A 16,035-nucleotide genomic window follows, 5' to 3' on the forward strand; every position below is an offset into this window, starting at 1 on the left:
CCTGAAACTTTGTAATGTCAGCTTTGTGAGATTTTTCTTTTTCTTTTTTCCTGAAGTAAATTGAAATAACTCAAATTGGGCCAAGTATATGGGGCCTTCACAGACCCTTGCTTTGAAGCTTTGGCTAGCTTTTATGTGGTATTTGTTTTCTGGGGAAGGATTTTTAATTGTTAATTTTTTCATAAGTGGCATTGACATTACTCCTCATGCTGGGAAAATGCCCAGGCATCGTCTTAAACAAATTTAAGGCAACTGAGAATTGGGATGCTTGTCTTGGTCCCATTAGGGATGACTGTAAACAAGAAAGAACTTGGTGACCAGATTAAATTGTTTTTCTTGTTTTGTTTTGTATTTGCCAAATGTATTTATCCACTATTCAAAATGGACTCACGGATACCATAGAAAGAGACCAGAACACAGCTGGCTGCACACCCATGTTAGTGCACCTTGCACACCCTTCCCTGTATCCCCCATGCTGTAGGAATCTGGCAGAACTGACAACGAGTAAAGCATATGGTGATATGAACACAAGATCTCTTAAAAGTTCCAACTTGCATTATTCTTTAAGATCTGCAGTAACACCCCTGTTTGCGTCTAGTGCTGAAGATGACCACCTGTCTTCCCATTGTGCCAGAATGTGCCCCTAAATGAATGGAGTGGCTGATAAATTGTGCAAAAGTGAAATGAAGTGAAAGGTTGCCATGAGGAGGAAAAATGAGTTGGCATCTGATTTGATCCCTACAGGGGATCCAGCAACCCCTCCCTTTGGGTATTGCTCTCCACAGAGGAATGAAGTTTCTTCTTTCTGAAGGGGAAAAGTGGTGCATTTTCTGATTTTCATCTCAGTGTTTTCTTCAGTCATTTTTATTTCAGTTTGCCAGCTATCCTTTGAAAGCAATTTCATAAACATCAAAGTGGCTATGAAATTCAGTGTTTGTATCTGGCAGGTGGCTTATAAAATCAAACTCAGGAACCACCTGGATTTGAAAAATTGGGATGATGTGTCAAGGTTCAATCAGAGAAGCAGAACCATCTTGAGCGATTAGAATAGGATTCGTTGCAGTGTTTAGACCTTACATAATTGTGGGCGCTGATAGATTGGTCCAGTAGGCTTTTGCCTTGGCATCCATTATTGGAACTGAAGTTGTCATTGGTCAGTCAGACCAGCAGTTAGGAAGAAAAGCTTGAAATGGACAAGAGAGAGGATGAACTAGAAACTCATGAGGGTAAATGAATTCATGAACGCAAACTGGAATCCCCGTCTATCTCTGACTACTTCCAATCTCAGGGCCATAGATGACTGTGTTCCAAACCAGGATATTTTTGAGAGAGAAAGAGAGAGCTATATTTGGTATACTTATTTATTTATCAATCAAAAATTGTTTTATTGTAACTGTCTGATTCCACTTATATGAGGTACCTAGAAGACTCATGTTCATACAGACAGAAAGTAGAGTAGCAGTTGCCAGGGGCTATGAGGAGGGGAGAATGAAAATTTATTGGTTTAGTGGGTACAGAGTTTCAGTTTTGAGAGAAGGAAAAAGTTTTGTGGATAGATCGTGGTGATAGTTGCACAACTATGTGACTGTACTTAATGCCACTGAAGTATACACTTAAAAATGGTTAAAGTGGTAAATTACATGTTATATATATTTTACCACAATTTAAAAAAATAAATAACTTAAAAATATATTTTAAAAAAAGATATTTTATTGTATTGGTGGACCTATAAATGGTTCTATTTAAAAATTATTTTTTAAAATATAATTCTTCTTAAAAAATTAAAATACGTATCAGTGCACATTATAGCAAAATGAAACAACTTTTTATATAATTATATGAACACTAAAAAATAATGTAAACAGAATAATTATTCTTAGTATAAATTCACATACTGTTGTAAGTTTCTTAGCCATGTTTCTAATAATTATCACTAGTATTCTTAAGAATGTAGTTTTTTCAATGTTATTATTATTTTTAACTTTTTCATAAAATTGCCTGCAACTTTCAAAGTTGCATTTTTTTTGTTTGAAACAACTGACACATTTAATCTACTAATCTTCGTAAGCAACGATACTTTTAAGTAGAATATTACTCCATCCACAAATGCTAGATAGATAAGCTCAGAGAAAAATTCCACTACATGCAATATAGCCTCAATTCTTTTTTTGTTTTTCATATTGAAGTGTGTAAATATTTCAGCCACAGTATTTTCACAGGTACTATCTTATTGCTTTAATTCAGGGAAACTTTTTGTGATAAAAAAATTTGTGACATCAAATTATCTATCTCTTTCTAATTCTTTTGAATGTTTTGCCAAATTAAAATGCTTCAAATCATAGCCTTTTTCAGTTTCAGTTTATCCCAGTAAAAATATGAATTTGTAAAATTTTTAAAAAAGAGATCTGTCAAGAGATTCTTTGTGTAATTTGAGATATTCTAAAGCTTATTTATAGAATTTCAAAATAAAATCTTGTACCTCATTTGTGCTCTCATCATTTAATATGTTTAAATTTCCTTCTTGCCTTTTTGGGGATAAATTTCAGTGTATTCTTATATACAAATTTTGTTTCCAATAATTGCCATTCACTGAATTCTGCAGGCTGTAGTGTTTTGGTTTGCATTTATTGAACCCTTGACTAAAGCTTTCTAACTGATTTTTAACAAAACGCAGACAAAATTGAGTCCTCATTTATTTACAAAATTAAAATCATTGTAAAACACTTAGGTTAATTTATAAAGTAGTTCTTCAAAGTTTCAAGTTTAAAACCCAACTGATGAAAAATTTTAATGATAAGCAGCAAAGAAAGAAAAATCATGCAATCATGGGAAATTCTTTTTAAAAAATTTTATATCAGCTTCGTTGTAAAATCTTTGTACCTGAATTAATTTAACTTTGAGTATATAAAAAAGTAAAATTTACGTCTATTTCAACTGAAATCTAAAGTGAATGAAATTAACTAAGAAAAAGATTCATTTGATCTAAATGAAAAGTCATGGTTGATAGAGTGTCATTCAATCGAATCTTCTGCAACTTTTCATGTTAAGTCATCATTTTCTGGTACAGCCTTCTTAGAATAACTACTAACTTTTTAAGTGGAACACAGTATTTCTTCAGCAGATTATGTTTTTTGCTTTTCCCGTGGTCAGTGATATCACTGGGATCCCTCCATGGTGGATGGTAAACATCCACACAAATTTTGTGCAAGTTATAAATGCTCATTGACTTTTTTAAGAAGCAGAAATTCAGAATTAAAATTTTTTTAAACATATGTTTTTGTGGTTTTGAGCTCATTGCTGGCTAAGGAGTTTATTGCAAAATAAGAGAGCATTATTGAATATTAAAATCAATAAATAGTTGTAGGTTCTCACCATACAGTAAAGGACAAAACCCAATAGTAAGAGCACACACATTACTCTCTCTATGATCCGCTACAGGACTGCTATAGTTTTCTACTTTTCCTGCTGACCTTACCACCTTTGTGCATCTTATAGGCACGGACCATGGCAAACAAGAAGCCAGCAGAAGTACTAGTGACAAATAGTTCTCTCACCACCACTATAAACCAGAAGAGTTAGATCTCCCTATATGCTTATTTTATCAGCAAGTACCCTGCAAGCTGTCCTTGAAAGAGAGGTACACATTGCCCCTGGAAAGGGTCTAGGAAAGAGATATGGGGTAACAGTAGTCATCTTTTGGATTTAACCATGTGCTAACGTGAGAATTCTGTTACTACACGTGCATCTCCTCCACAAGTGAGCAATACCATGGCAGAAGCTGGAAGTACAAAGTGCAGGTCTCCTAGCTCCATCCTGGGTTACTTTTTTAATGCAACTGTGACTAGTAATAGTTCATTAATAAGAGAAAAATCCAAGACAAACGCTAAAACAAGTGAGACACCAGGACGACGGGAGTAACCTGGGATTGTCCTTGGCCAATCAGGACATGTAGTTACCCTACTCAAAGGCAACATTTTTAAAAATTTGTTTGTATGTTTATTTCATTGCTAATTTAAAGAACTTGAAGTAGATTTTTCTCAACTCTGAGTTCTCTTTGTTGGCAAACTGATCATCCCAAGGAACCATTAGGCCTTGGTTAAACCTTCAGAAGGTAGCATTCTTTGCAGCCTTCTTTTCTCAATAACAAAGCCTGGGTGTTAATGAGTAATGAGTAAAGGTGGAAATTCTGCATCGGGCTTCCTTGCCGTTCTTAGGAGAGTTGATCCCATTTGGTTTGATGTGATCAAATTTGAGATTATTCTGCATATTACTTAGTCTAGAAAGCTGTTCATATGCTTTACACTGACCTAATTGGTAGAAATGGTTCTTAAATGGAAATAGTTTCAATCAGAATTAGAATAATTTCTAAAATTATAGTGTTTGCTGCAAATAACAACATATCAAATTCTGGAAACTCTTACTAGGGTTCACATCTTTTAACAAATCAGCAGACACTTGAAACAGAAAAATGACTTTATTCTGCTAATCTATTTTATAAATTATTATCCATTCGGCATATGCCTAGTTCTCTATAGTGCATCATTCCAAAAATGTGTGTCTTTAACCCTTTAGTCCTCCAATGAAGATGGCTCTTCTCTTGCAACTTAAATCTAAATGATTCCTGCTTACAGGAATATGTTTTGGGTTAAAAAAAATCTTGTTTGGCTTTATTTTGAACATAATGCCCCATTTGCATTTTCTTATTGTAGCCTGTCACTCGTCACTTCAGAAACTTTCCTTGAAGAGTTTGTAGTAGCTTTTCTCTCTGAACACCGTTGGTTTCTGTGTATGAGCTGCTTGTACAGTGCAATGATTGCTTAAAAACACTATAGTTACTTTAAAAAGATGACTTTGTGTGTTTTTTGTTCCCATGACAATAACACTTTGCAGGTGATTATTAAATTAGAGATTTTCTTTGTTTTTCTAACAAAAAAAAACCCTTTTTATGTCAGCGCCAATTATGAGTGGTAATTTTTCACATTTTACAAAAGATTTTTCTGTCCTACCTCCACGCCCCTCCCCTAGATAAAGAAGGGCTTTGACATTCTATGACAGGAAGGGTTTTTTGCATACACAGTGCTTTTGACTTTTCTTTTAAAAAAATCTGTTGACTCTATTGAAATGTGACAGGACAATATTTAACCTGAATAGAGGCATGTTGACTCCTCTTATTAAAACTGACAGTTAAGGACGTTTCTCTCTTTATTCCTTCTGATACACGCAGACAAGTCTTCACTGCTAACTAGTATACAAAATCAAAAACAAAAAAATACAGAGCAAAGAGATGACTACCTTATAAACAATATATGAATGACAATCGCAAGTTTAATCTAGCAAAGAAACCTTTTTTTATCCTTTAAGAAAATTAAAGCCCTTTCAAATTAACTTGATATATGAAGACAGACTGACATCATTAATTTTCAAGTATTCACTCTTCTTCCTTCCCTAGCTGCCTTTCCTCTGAAAGATGTGGAATGTTCCACCAAGCCCTGGACAGGACCACAGCGACACCTATGGAAAGAGTCTGGGGCCTTGTGTGACTCTTGTGTAGAGCCTAAAGCTCTGTGTCTTGTTTCTTGGAATTCCTTAGCCTATTTTGCTCTCATGGAGCAAAGATGGTGGCCATGGAGGCTGTCCCTGAGCTACATATTAACTGATGCTTGGTTTCTGTGTTTAAAAAAAAATGGCTGGTTGGGGGCCGGCTCCGTGGCCCAGTGGTTAAGTTCATGCTCTCGGCTTCACTTCGGCCGCCCAGGGTTTCGCCGGTTTGGATCCTGGGTGCGGACATTACACCGCTCATCAGGCCATGCTGAGGTGGCGTCCCACATAGCACAACCAGAGGCACTCACAACTAGAATATACAACTACGTACTGGGGGGCTTTAGGGAGAAGAATTAAAAAAAAAATGGCTGGAAATGTCAAGGTTTTGATGTCTTTCCATCTTGTTGGTCCAATAAAGAGCCTCATTATTTGCATGAAAGAGGCTTAAGTTTCTTTGAGTTGTGCATGGAGTGGGCCTCTTGGGGAGAGTGCAGTTGGGAACCTGATGCCCACTCTCAGGGATAGGCGGGCACCATATGGAATTTGGAGACTTGCCAAGACTCTGGGTACTTGTGTACTCTCCTCAGATTCCAAGAGTCAAATCTCTTAAAAGGAACTGTTGGCTTCCTTATGTATAATGCACTGGATATTTATGTAATATAAATAAACTGTCCGCTGAGATTCACAATTTCTTTTTGTAAACGAGAGTATTATACAAGGATTAATGATGGAGTAATTTTTGTCATAATGGAATTTGAGCAGTAATAAAATCATGAAGGGAACTGTTTGCTATAGTGCAGACAAAGTTACATCTTATTCTCATTTCCATGCTGAGCATTCTCTCCTCTGCATTTATCACCGAATAAGGATCGTTTAAGTGATCATCAAGTTTTTCAACATTTTTGTTGTAGAGTCAGACAAATAGCAATTTGTTCCATGGCAGTCTTCTATATCAATCAAGCAAAAGAATCAGTCTTCTGTGCATTAAGACTGACCTGTCCAGTTTCTCTCTAGAAATTACACTATTTATGTTTCTCAGGTTATCTTGAAAGGGGCCAGGTGAGACACTTGGTCAAGGCAGCCTATAGACTATACCATGGAAGCAATTCTAGATTACTTCTCTCTTGAGAAGAGGTACCCAACAGCGTTTATGGTAAAGGAGACCCCTCTCAGGTCTTCAGGTCTAAAGATGTCAGAAAACATTAAAAATTGATGTGTAAAGTTCAGTTTCTATCCTTTGTGTGTGTCAAGATTGTGAGAAAGGCTGCCAAGTCTATTATGGTGTCTTACTTAGTGTTCCCCCCACAAACAAACCTAAGGTCAAGGATTTGATGCAAGTGGTTTGTCTGGGGAATGGTCCCAGGTGTGCTGGAGGGGAGAGGAGGAAGAGAAGGCAGCCCTTGAGGGATGTAATTAAGTAGGTTAGTTGTGTGGACAAGTGGAGCTTCTTCCTGTTGGGGGTCCTATCAGATGCTATGTAGACCATCTTTCAGAATGGGACTATTGAGGGACAAGAAAGCTATTTTTCTGTAGCTTTTATCCCTTATTGGTTGAGGGTCATTCCTGGGCATTAATTTCTTAGCACTTCAGGCCCCTCTTTTGCCCTTGTTGAGCACACTGCCTTGGCTAAAGAGAACAAGAAGGCAACGTGTATGGGAACTTTCTGCTGGTTACCTCTGGAATGGCCTGAGGGATATGGAGAAGGCACCAGTAACTTCTGGTACACATGGTTTACATGATTTAGAAGGGGTGATTATTAGTTCTTCTTAGTGTTAAGATGAAGTATGTATGTGTGTGAGAGGATGGGTATTACCACTGCGACTCTCAGGCACAGGTGCAGGGCTCATTTTAGACACAGAGGGAAAACTGGCACAAGGAGGAAGGAGCTACAGATTCTCAAGCCCTCTGCTTGGCTATTTGAGCTCTAACTGAATGTAAAAGGCAAAGAGAAGAGACTCATTAATTGAACAATCTGGCTGCCAATAAATCACAAGGGTTAGCATGTACGAGAGTGAGTTGTGGGCCACGACAAGTTATGTTTTCTCTTTATTTCAGCTACCATCAGCTCTCAAAGAGTGCTGTCTTGTAGAACTTGTAGCTAGTTATGTATAGCTATTGAGATGTGGCTAGTCTGACTGTATTAGTTTGCTACAGCGGCCATAACAAAGTAGCAGAGACTGGGCAGCTTAAACAACAGAAATGTATTTCCTCACAGTTCCGAAGGCTAGAAGTCTGAGGTCAGGTGTTGGCAGGGTTGATTTCATTCAGAAGCCTCTCTCCTTGGCTTGCAAATAGCTGCCTTTTTGCTGTGTGTCTTCATATGGTCTTTCTTCCATGTGCATGCATTCCTGGTGCATCTCTGTGTGTCTAAATTTCCTCTTCCTATAAGGATATCACTTAGATTGGGTTAAGGCCTACCCTAAAGACCTCATTTTAATCTAATTACTCTTTAAAGACCTTATCTGCAAAGATAGTCACTTTCTAATATGTTGGGGAATGGGACTTCAACATATGAATTTTGGCAGGGAGGGACACACAATTCAGTCCATAACAGTGACTGAGGAGCTATAATTTCTAACTTATCTAATTTTAATTAATTTAAATTTGAATAGCCATATGCGGCTAGTGACTAATATTAGACAGTGCAAATCTAGAAGATTTACTTGTTAGCTTTTCTCCTATGAATCCAGAAAAGTCTACAGCAATGGGATTCCTCCTCTACCACCGAGGGGATGGTTCACCTGGAACACCAGTCAAGGAGTTGTGTCTTGGGGATTCCCCACATTAGGAAAAGCCAAGACTCTTTCATAAACAGTGGAAACCGAGGCTGGAAGAGACAGGAAAGCAGATTCCAAGGTTGAAGATCAAGAGGAGAACCGCTAACCAGAGTCAGGGGCAGAAACCTAGAAGCTGAACAGGAGCAGAAGAAAATTTGGAATAAAGTACAAAGGGTCCTGGACACTTGCTACAACTTTGATTATAACTGGTTTCATCTTATTCTTGAGCTGCTACAAGTCTTGACAACACTCTCTAGGTTAGATTCATTCTGTTTAGGATAAATATTGAGTTAATGTAAGATTTAAACACCTTTTCATGGGAGGTTTCTCTCCTTTTAAGCTATTTAATCCCACCAGAATTCTTGTCCCAGTAGCCTCTGGGTTCAGGGGAAGAATATGTCTTCTCAATGGCAGCCAACAGGAAAAGGTCCTCAGTACACAGGCTATCCTTGGGTCTCTTCTATGGCATGGGTGCTTTGGGGAAGCCCCTGACATTCACTGCTGGTTCCCACTTACGTTCAATTGGATCTAGCTGGTCTTTCCGGGTTCTGTGTTGACCTGGCCATTGCCTATGATCCCCTCCATGTGTGATGTCTTCTGGTCTACAGACCACCAGTTCCACGTCCACACCTTTGGAGGCATCTGGTCCCCCTCGATTGCCTATATTCTGACACAGGCTCTGAGAACTAGGTTGCTGTCTCTAGACCACTGGTTCCCAACAGGGAGTGATTTTCCCTCCTTCTTAGGGGACATTGACAATGTCTGTAGATGTTTTTGGTTGTCCCAAAATGGTTGGCAGGTGGTAGCTACTGGCATCTAGTGGGTAGAGGCCAAGGATGCTGTTAAACAACTTACAATGCATAGAACAACGACTGCAACAAAGAACTGTCCAGCCCAAAATATTGCTGAGGTTGAAAACCTCCTTCTAAACACCTCTTTCAATCATTTCCAAACAATCCTTTGGCAATTAAACGTTCTCTTGGTGCCATGCTTAAAGTAAGAACTACTTTAGGAGACTTGCCATCTACCTGACACTTACCCTTGGAAACAAAGAGCTTCACCATATTGGAAGAAACATCATATTGTGTGAGGATTCCTATCACCCCTTGCTCCCAGTCTTTCTCTGGAGTTTTGATCCTCAAGGAGACTTGAATCTAATCTGTTTCGCTTTCTGTTTATCATATCCCACATGTTACTCTGCTCCATGGCTAATTGATTTGGGTGTCTCAGGCTTAGCTCCATCAAGAGAAGCTTTTACCTGTCTACCCTTCCCTTGAAACAGTGAAACCCATTTATTTAATGGATAGTGAGAGGAATCCACTTAAGGGAAATAATTAAATGGTTTAATATTTTCAAAATATCACCCCCATTATGCTCTGGCTAATGGGGTTACTATAGAGCTGTTGGTGAGCATACAGTGCAAAGACGTGTCAGGTGCATGGAAGTACTGTGTCTGCGTGGATGTCCTATTCCATAAGGTGAATCACTCATGGTTTAAAGGGGGAGCTCCGGTTTCATTCTCAGCACCACTGCCACTCCCTGCTTCCAAGGATCTTAAATCATGTCCTTAACCTTGTTCCTAATTGCTGCTGCTTTGAGAGGATTAGAGTGGGGAGTAAAGGCAGAAACTTAGGGAGCTCCAAATCTTCTCCATTCCCTTCTCCTACCCCTGACCCTAAGCAGTCTATACTCCACCCCATTCCCTGAGGCCTTACTCCCAGCCCCAACCCAAACATGCACAAAGAGACAGCAACAATGAGAAACAATGCTGATGAGAGGAAGACCCTTGCCTCCCTGGGGGTCTTTATTGCCACCTTGGCCTCTGTCCCACTGAGGAGTAGTCAGCTCCAAACCCAGCACCTTCTGGGCCATCCTGAGGGCTTTCCCTTTGGCCACGTGGCACAGGCAAGCAACTGGCCTGCAGATCTGAGAACCCGTCTGCTTGCTGTTGCCTGGAGGAGACAGAACCCTTTGTGTCCAGGGTTTGGCAAAACATGGAGCATTTGAAATCAGGCTGGGCCCAGAAACTCAGGTCTAGTTTTCTTTTTATATATAAAAGATTTTTAAAAAATCTTTAAATTTGTTCTTCAAGAAGAAATAAACCTTTATTAGACCGTACGTATTGCTGTAAATTTGATTGACCAGATGTTTGTCAGATTTAATACACGCTGTTTAAAAAGTTACTTTCTACATCTTGACTGAGGCCCTTTCTGGTGAGGAAGGAGGCAGTTTATAGGAAACAATGAAATCATTTTTTACACTTTACAGATGCTCTAATCCCATTACAGACTGAGGTGTTTAAAATTCTCGGTGTTTTCTTGGTTTATTTTTATGGTATAAGTGATTCTGAAGGAGAAAGCCAAGGCAAGAAAATATTTAAATGAGGCATCCCCCAAGCGGGGGTGGGGGTGGAGGGACGGATACAAGGAGTGGTTGAGGGGTGTTCTTTGTATTCGATTTGCTTTCCAGCCCTGGCTACTGGCTACAGCTGAAAGGCTACTGCTAGAACTTTGATCAGTGATGTCAAGCTCTTGAACCAAAATTCTGGAAGTTGCTAATCAAAGGAATTGGGGCTAGTTTCTCTCCAAACTGAACTTGGCTTCCATAATCCCCTAAAGTTCTCTCCTGAGAACAGGCCATTAGTGTGTTTCCTAAAAGGGTGGCAGACTCAAATGCCCACAAGGACCAGGCAGTCAGCAAAATTGACCAAAGTCAGCCAGACAGCCCACTGTGGCAAACTAGAGAACTCAAGCCCCATCAAAGGAACAGTGGGTCCTCAAATACAGCACCTTGTTGCTCCATGGGGATGTAAGCCCAGTAAAAGGATATTTATGAGAAATTTCCCAGTTGTTTACAAGCAAAATTCCTCTATGGGGTATATTCTGCCTGAGGACCACAGATTTGCAAATCTTGTTCTAGCAAAATGTGTGTAAATAGAAGTGCACCATTTATAGGTGAGTAGTCCTCAAATTTGAATTTACCAGGATTAGTAAAATTAGTTTTAAACTTTTGAAACTGACACAGGAGTTGTCAGCCTTTTATTTTGTTATGTAAGGATATTACACAGACACGGTTATTATTTACTCTCACCAATAAGTTTCATAAAAGAAAGTATATTTAAATAATCCCATCTTCCACCCCCCACTTCCCAAAAAGGAGTATGAAGGAGACCATCTCAAACTTAAAGGCAGCCTTTGAGATGAATCACTTTATTTTTATGGAAAAATCTTCAAATTATTCATTTGATTTTAATTTTCTAGTGAACACTTCATCACAGACCAATGATGATCTACAGACCATTGCCAAAGCTGTCCCACCTATCAGTACTGGTGTAGCTTGCTTTCTTCCTTGCCCTTCTTGCTGTCTATGGCTTCTGACCCTTAGAAGCACAGCTCATTAGAGTTGGAAGAACCTTAAAAATCATTTAATTCAGTCAGTTGATCCTACATTTGAAAAAGTTGTTTCATGGGTTATGGCTCATTGACTTAATAACTGAATCTATAATTATTTAAGTCACATATGGAAGAAATATGTATTTTTTTAAATTACAAAAATAATGCAAGCAAAAAGAAGAAAACAAAGATGACCCCAGTTCTACTTCTATGAGATGCCACATTTTGGTGTATACCCTTCTCATCTTTTTCTAATTGTATATTTGTTTGGGATCCTACTGTTTGCTGTTTCTGTGTTTTTACTTCAACAATATATTGTGAACATTTTTCTTTACTCAGTGACCTTCAACAACACCTTTTGATGGCTGAATAACATATTTTGTGGCACGGTTTAATGTTTGTGGTTATATATTCATATTATTTCTCATTTAGAATTTTCCAAAGAGCAGTAAAGTGAATATCATTGTAGCTGTAGAGTCCACCTTCTAAATATCTTATTTTGCTTATTCTTTTTTTTTATACTTTCCTAGGTCTCTAGTAAAATCCTTATATATAAACACAAGTTTAGTTCATCTATATTCCCAACCTTGACCATTTGTGAACTATTTGGGGAATTAATAGTGAAAGATAAGTTCTGGGGCCAGTTGGAGCTGTTTTTTATAGTGTGTGTTATTAGATTATCAGTCTGAAGCAATATTGAGCCACTCTGGTAAAACAGATGACTAGTGCTGGTCCCATCAATGGAAGAGAGAACATTTGCACCATGTCATCTGGCCTCAGCATTTAGCTTTAAGACCACACGTGTGTCAGGAAGCCATGTGAGTATTGATGAGTTCAATACTGAGACAAGTTGGAAATGCAAGGACCATATGATTCAACCATTCTTCTTGAGAAGACATGGGAAATGCCTAGCTCTTTTAATATCTGGTTGCATCTTCCCATATTATTTAAATGGATTTCTAAAAATTATAAAATGTACCCTTTCCAGAGAGATTTAGAATCTCTTTGTGTTAGATCCAGTTTGCACAGAAATGTTGTAAATCTTCCTTGTGAGCCCTTCTTACCCAGGTTATTGGAGGCAATTTCATTAAATGTGTCATGGTTTATATCCCCGTTCAGAATCTTCTTACCATATGGCTCAGCTTTACAGTTTAGTTCTTCCTTAGAAAAAAATAAGTTTTTCTTAAGATTTGGGCATATTTAATTTTCATGCAGTTGTATTTCATGAAGTACACTGCCTACTGTACTTTGAACTATCTTCTCTGAATGAGAGATGAAAGAAAAGAAGTTCTGCATTTGGAAGAAGTTTAATTTTGCTGCCTAAGAATCATAACCAAGTGTGAGAGGATTTCTTGGTTTAGAAAGTCAAGGTTAATCGGGGGAAAATAGTGTTGGTGTCCCATTTGGCTCGAAATTGAATTCTGATGGTTGGAATCTGCTTAATTCACTCTACATTTTTCATAAGTCCAACTGAGCAATACTCCAAGGCACTGTCAACCAGTTGACTATGACATCATCCTCCTAGGTGTCTTTGAATCGTTATTTCTGAGCAATGTGAATACTTGTTTATCGTCTGTTGCTAAATTAGCATGTAAGTTCTATGAGGGCATGGACCTTGTTCTTTTGTTAACAGCTAGAGGCTCAGTACCTACTTGAGCCCTAAATGTATGGGAAGTGCCTAATAGCTACTGAGAGAGTGAATGAATGAATGAACCATCAAAACTGGTTAATTTACTAGTGACATTATTCACACCAGCTAACAATAATTTCCCTTGGTCATGCACAGTTTTCAGAATCAAGATATTCTCATAGAGACTGGGTCTGCAGCAGGAGAACCAAAGAACATCTCCTAGCATTCATCTTCAGGACCACTGAAGAAATAAAGCCCTAGAAGGAACAATGGGAACACCTTGCCCAGGTTTGGCTTGAAAGAGAACTATTTTCTGGAAGAAAACACAAGATTACCTGTAACTATTTCTGCTTTGGGGACACCTGCTCTGTGCCAAGGTACCCAGATACACCTATGCAAGCAACCTTGATATTAGATTAACCCATTGTCTTTATGATTTCTAGAGTTGTTTTTTTTTTATCATTGACTATTTTCTGTAAATTCATGGTAAAATTGCCCTCTTTTATAATTCACGTCTCTTTCTCAGTTTGTTTGTGTAGCTAGTAGCTAGAAAAACATGGAGGGCAATAAAAAGAAAGATGATGTGTCTTCAGTTTAACACTGTTGTACAAAAGGGACTGTGTATCTTGTATTTATCCTTAACTCAAACCTGATTTCCTGTCATTCTTTTTAGTTAATATTGCTCCAGAATTACAATTTAAGAATTACAATTAATTAATAAATAAATTAAAATTGAATAATAGGTTATGAAACCAGCCCTTGAATAAGACGTGAGGAGGCATAAAATAGAGCACGCTTTGTGGGAGAGAGTACTGTCGTACAGAGGAAGGAACTAAGATGTGACACTGTAGACCTTAGCCCAGGGCCTGGCACATACTGGGTACTCAATACATATTTGTTGATTTAAATTATTTAATCCTTTTATGCTTGTTTGACCATTTATACAATGGAAATAAAAATAACTTTCTAGGATTATTAGGAGGATTAAAGATGCTTATAGATACTTGTTTTCTGGCACCTTCTAGGTATTCAGTAAATAGCAACAACCACAAGCTATATGTTATGGACTGAAACCTTACCTGCCAGATATGATGGTATTAGGAGGTGGGGCCTTTAGGAGGTAATTAGGATTAAATGATGTCGTGAGGGTGGAGCCCTCGTGAATGGGATTAATGCCCTCTTAAGAGTCATGAGTGAGCTTGCTTCCCTTCTCTGTTCCCTGCCATGTGAGGATACAATAAGAAGTAGGCAGTTTATAGACAGGCAGAGGGCCCTTGCCAGAACCTAACCATGCAGGCATCTTGTCCTTGGACACACTGGCCTTCTGTGGCTAGACCATGAACTGAATTGTGTTTAAAATTTGATAGAAAATAATATTTTTTGTCTTATTTTACATGTCATTCTTTACTAATATTTTTGGGTCCGTTACATTTCTTCTCTGTGAACCTGATTTTAATGCCCTTACCCATTATTCTACGGGTTATTCATCAACTTCATAAATATTTATTACACAGCTACTATGTACCAGGCACTGTTCTAGGCATTGGGAAAACAGAAGTAAAGGAAACAGCAAACATCCATTGTTGTAAGAATTAAATGAGATCATGTCTATAATTCCCATAACGCAGAAGTGTCATACAAGACTCTAGCAGGTTATCATCCAATCATTCTTGGTGTAGTTATAAGAATCTCTGTGCCAGGAGCGTCAGCTACTATTTTGGGAGCAGAGTTTTCTGGAATTTTTCCTACACTGAGTTGGCTAGTGATGACTTAGATGTTCATGGACATGACTATGAATCTCACATAAATATATTTCTCTAAAGCCAAACTAAATGTAGCCAAATTCCCAAAATGCCAGTGACTGCTTGGGTACCACCTGAGCAGAAGTGTAACAGAGCCAGTGTGAAAAGACACAACAGCCTTAATTAATTGTTTAACATATCTCCCTGCACTTTATAGCTAATCTTCCTCTGAGTGGGATAGGTATCTAGAGCTTAAATAGCATCACTCAGACCCCATGTTCAGGTGGGATTATTGAAATACAGCTAAGAAGTGTGGGTTCAAAATCACCAGCATTCTTATTTCTCCTTCTTGCCACACAAGGATTTTCGAATCGGGTGTGCACTGCCATGTTATAGTTGAGCATGCAGCATCGAGGGTGACAGAGAATCAGGCAGCTGCAATGAGAGGTACAGTTTTTGTGGAACTAATCCCATTCCTTACCCTGATTTCGATATGTTTTCCACATAGTCTGATAAAGGAGGGCTGGTTTTTGTTTTTAAATACGCTTCAGTTCATGGTAAGCTACAGAAGGCCAGTGTCCAAGTGGATTCCGGGTCTGTGCATTTCAGCTGGATCTCATTCCCTCTAAACTTGTCTGTTTGCAAATGTTCCTGCCAAGCAGGAGTGGTGAGAGGGAGGGAGGGACTTGGTTGGTTGGGTTGGTTCTTACAGTTGGAGGATGGAGAGGTTGGGGGCTGGGAGGAGTGGAGAAAGGATAACATGTTAGGCATCGAATTTATATCAGAATAAGTATGTCTTTTCAAGAAAGCACCACTTGGAACAAAACATCACCAAATCTTCGCCTTTTACTGAGAGCATACTGGCCACTTTTCATTCTGCAGTTTGATGACTGTTGAGCTACTTAGGTCTGAGCCAGAGGCTGGCGGGCTGTATGCAGAGTGCTGTGTAATTG

At 38.5% G+C, this 16,035-nt stretch overlaps 1 protein-coding gene across 1 annotated transcript in view; it reads left to right on the forward strand.

Moving 5' to 3' along the window:
- Positions 1 to 16,035, forward strand: part of ZFHX3 (zinc finger homeobox 3) — a 1,295,574-nt gene that overhangs the window by 476,227 nt on the left and 803,312 nt on the right. The window contains exon 7 of the mRNA XM_070613798.1: positions 13,497 to 13,717. The gene's annotated coding sequence lies outside the window, so the exon portion shown is untranslated. The remainder of the gene's footprint in view (positions 1 to 13,496; positions 13,718 to 16,035) is intronic.

The sequence above is a fragment of the Equus przewalskii genome, chromosome 3 (assembly GCF_037783145.1).
Source record: "Equus przewalskii isolate Varuska chromosome 3, EquPr2, whole genome shotgun sequence".
In the NCBI taxonomy this organism is placed as follows: Eukaryota; Metazoa; Chordata; class Mammalia; order Perissodactyla; family Equidae; genus Equus; species Equus przewalskii.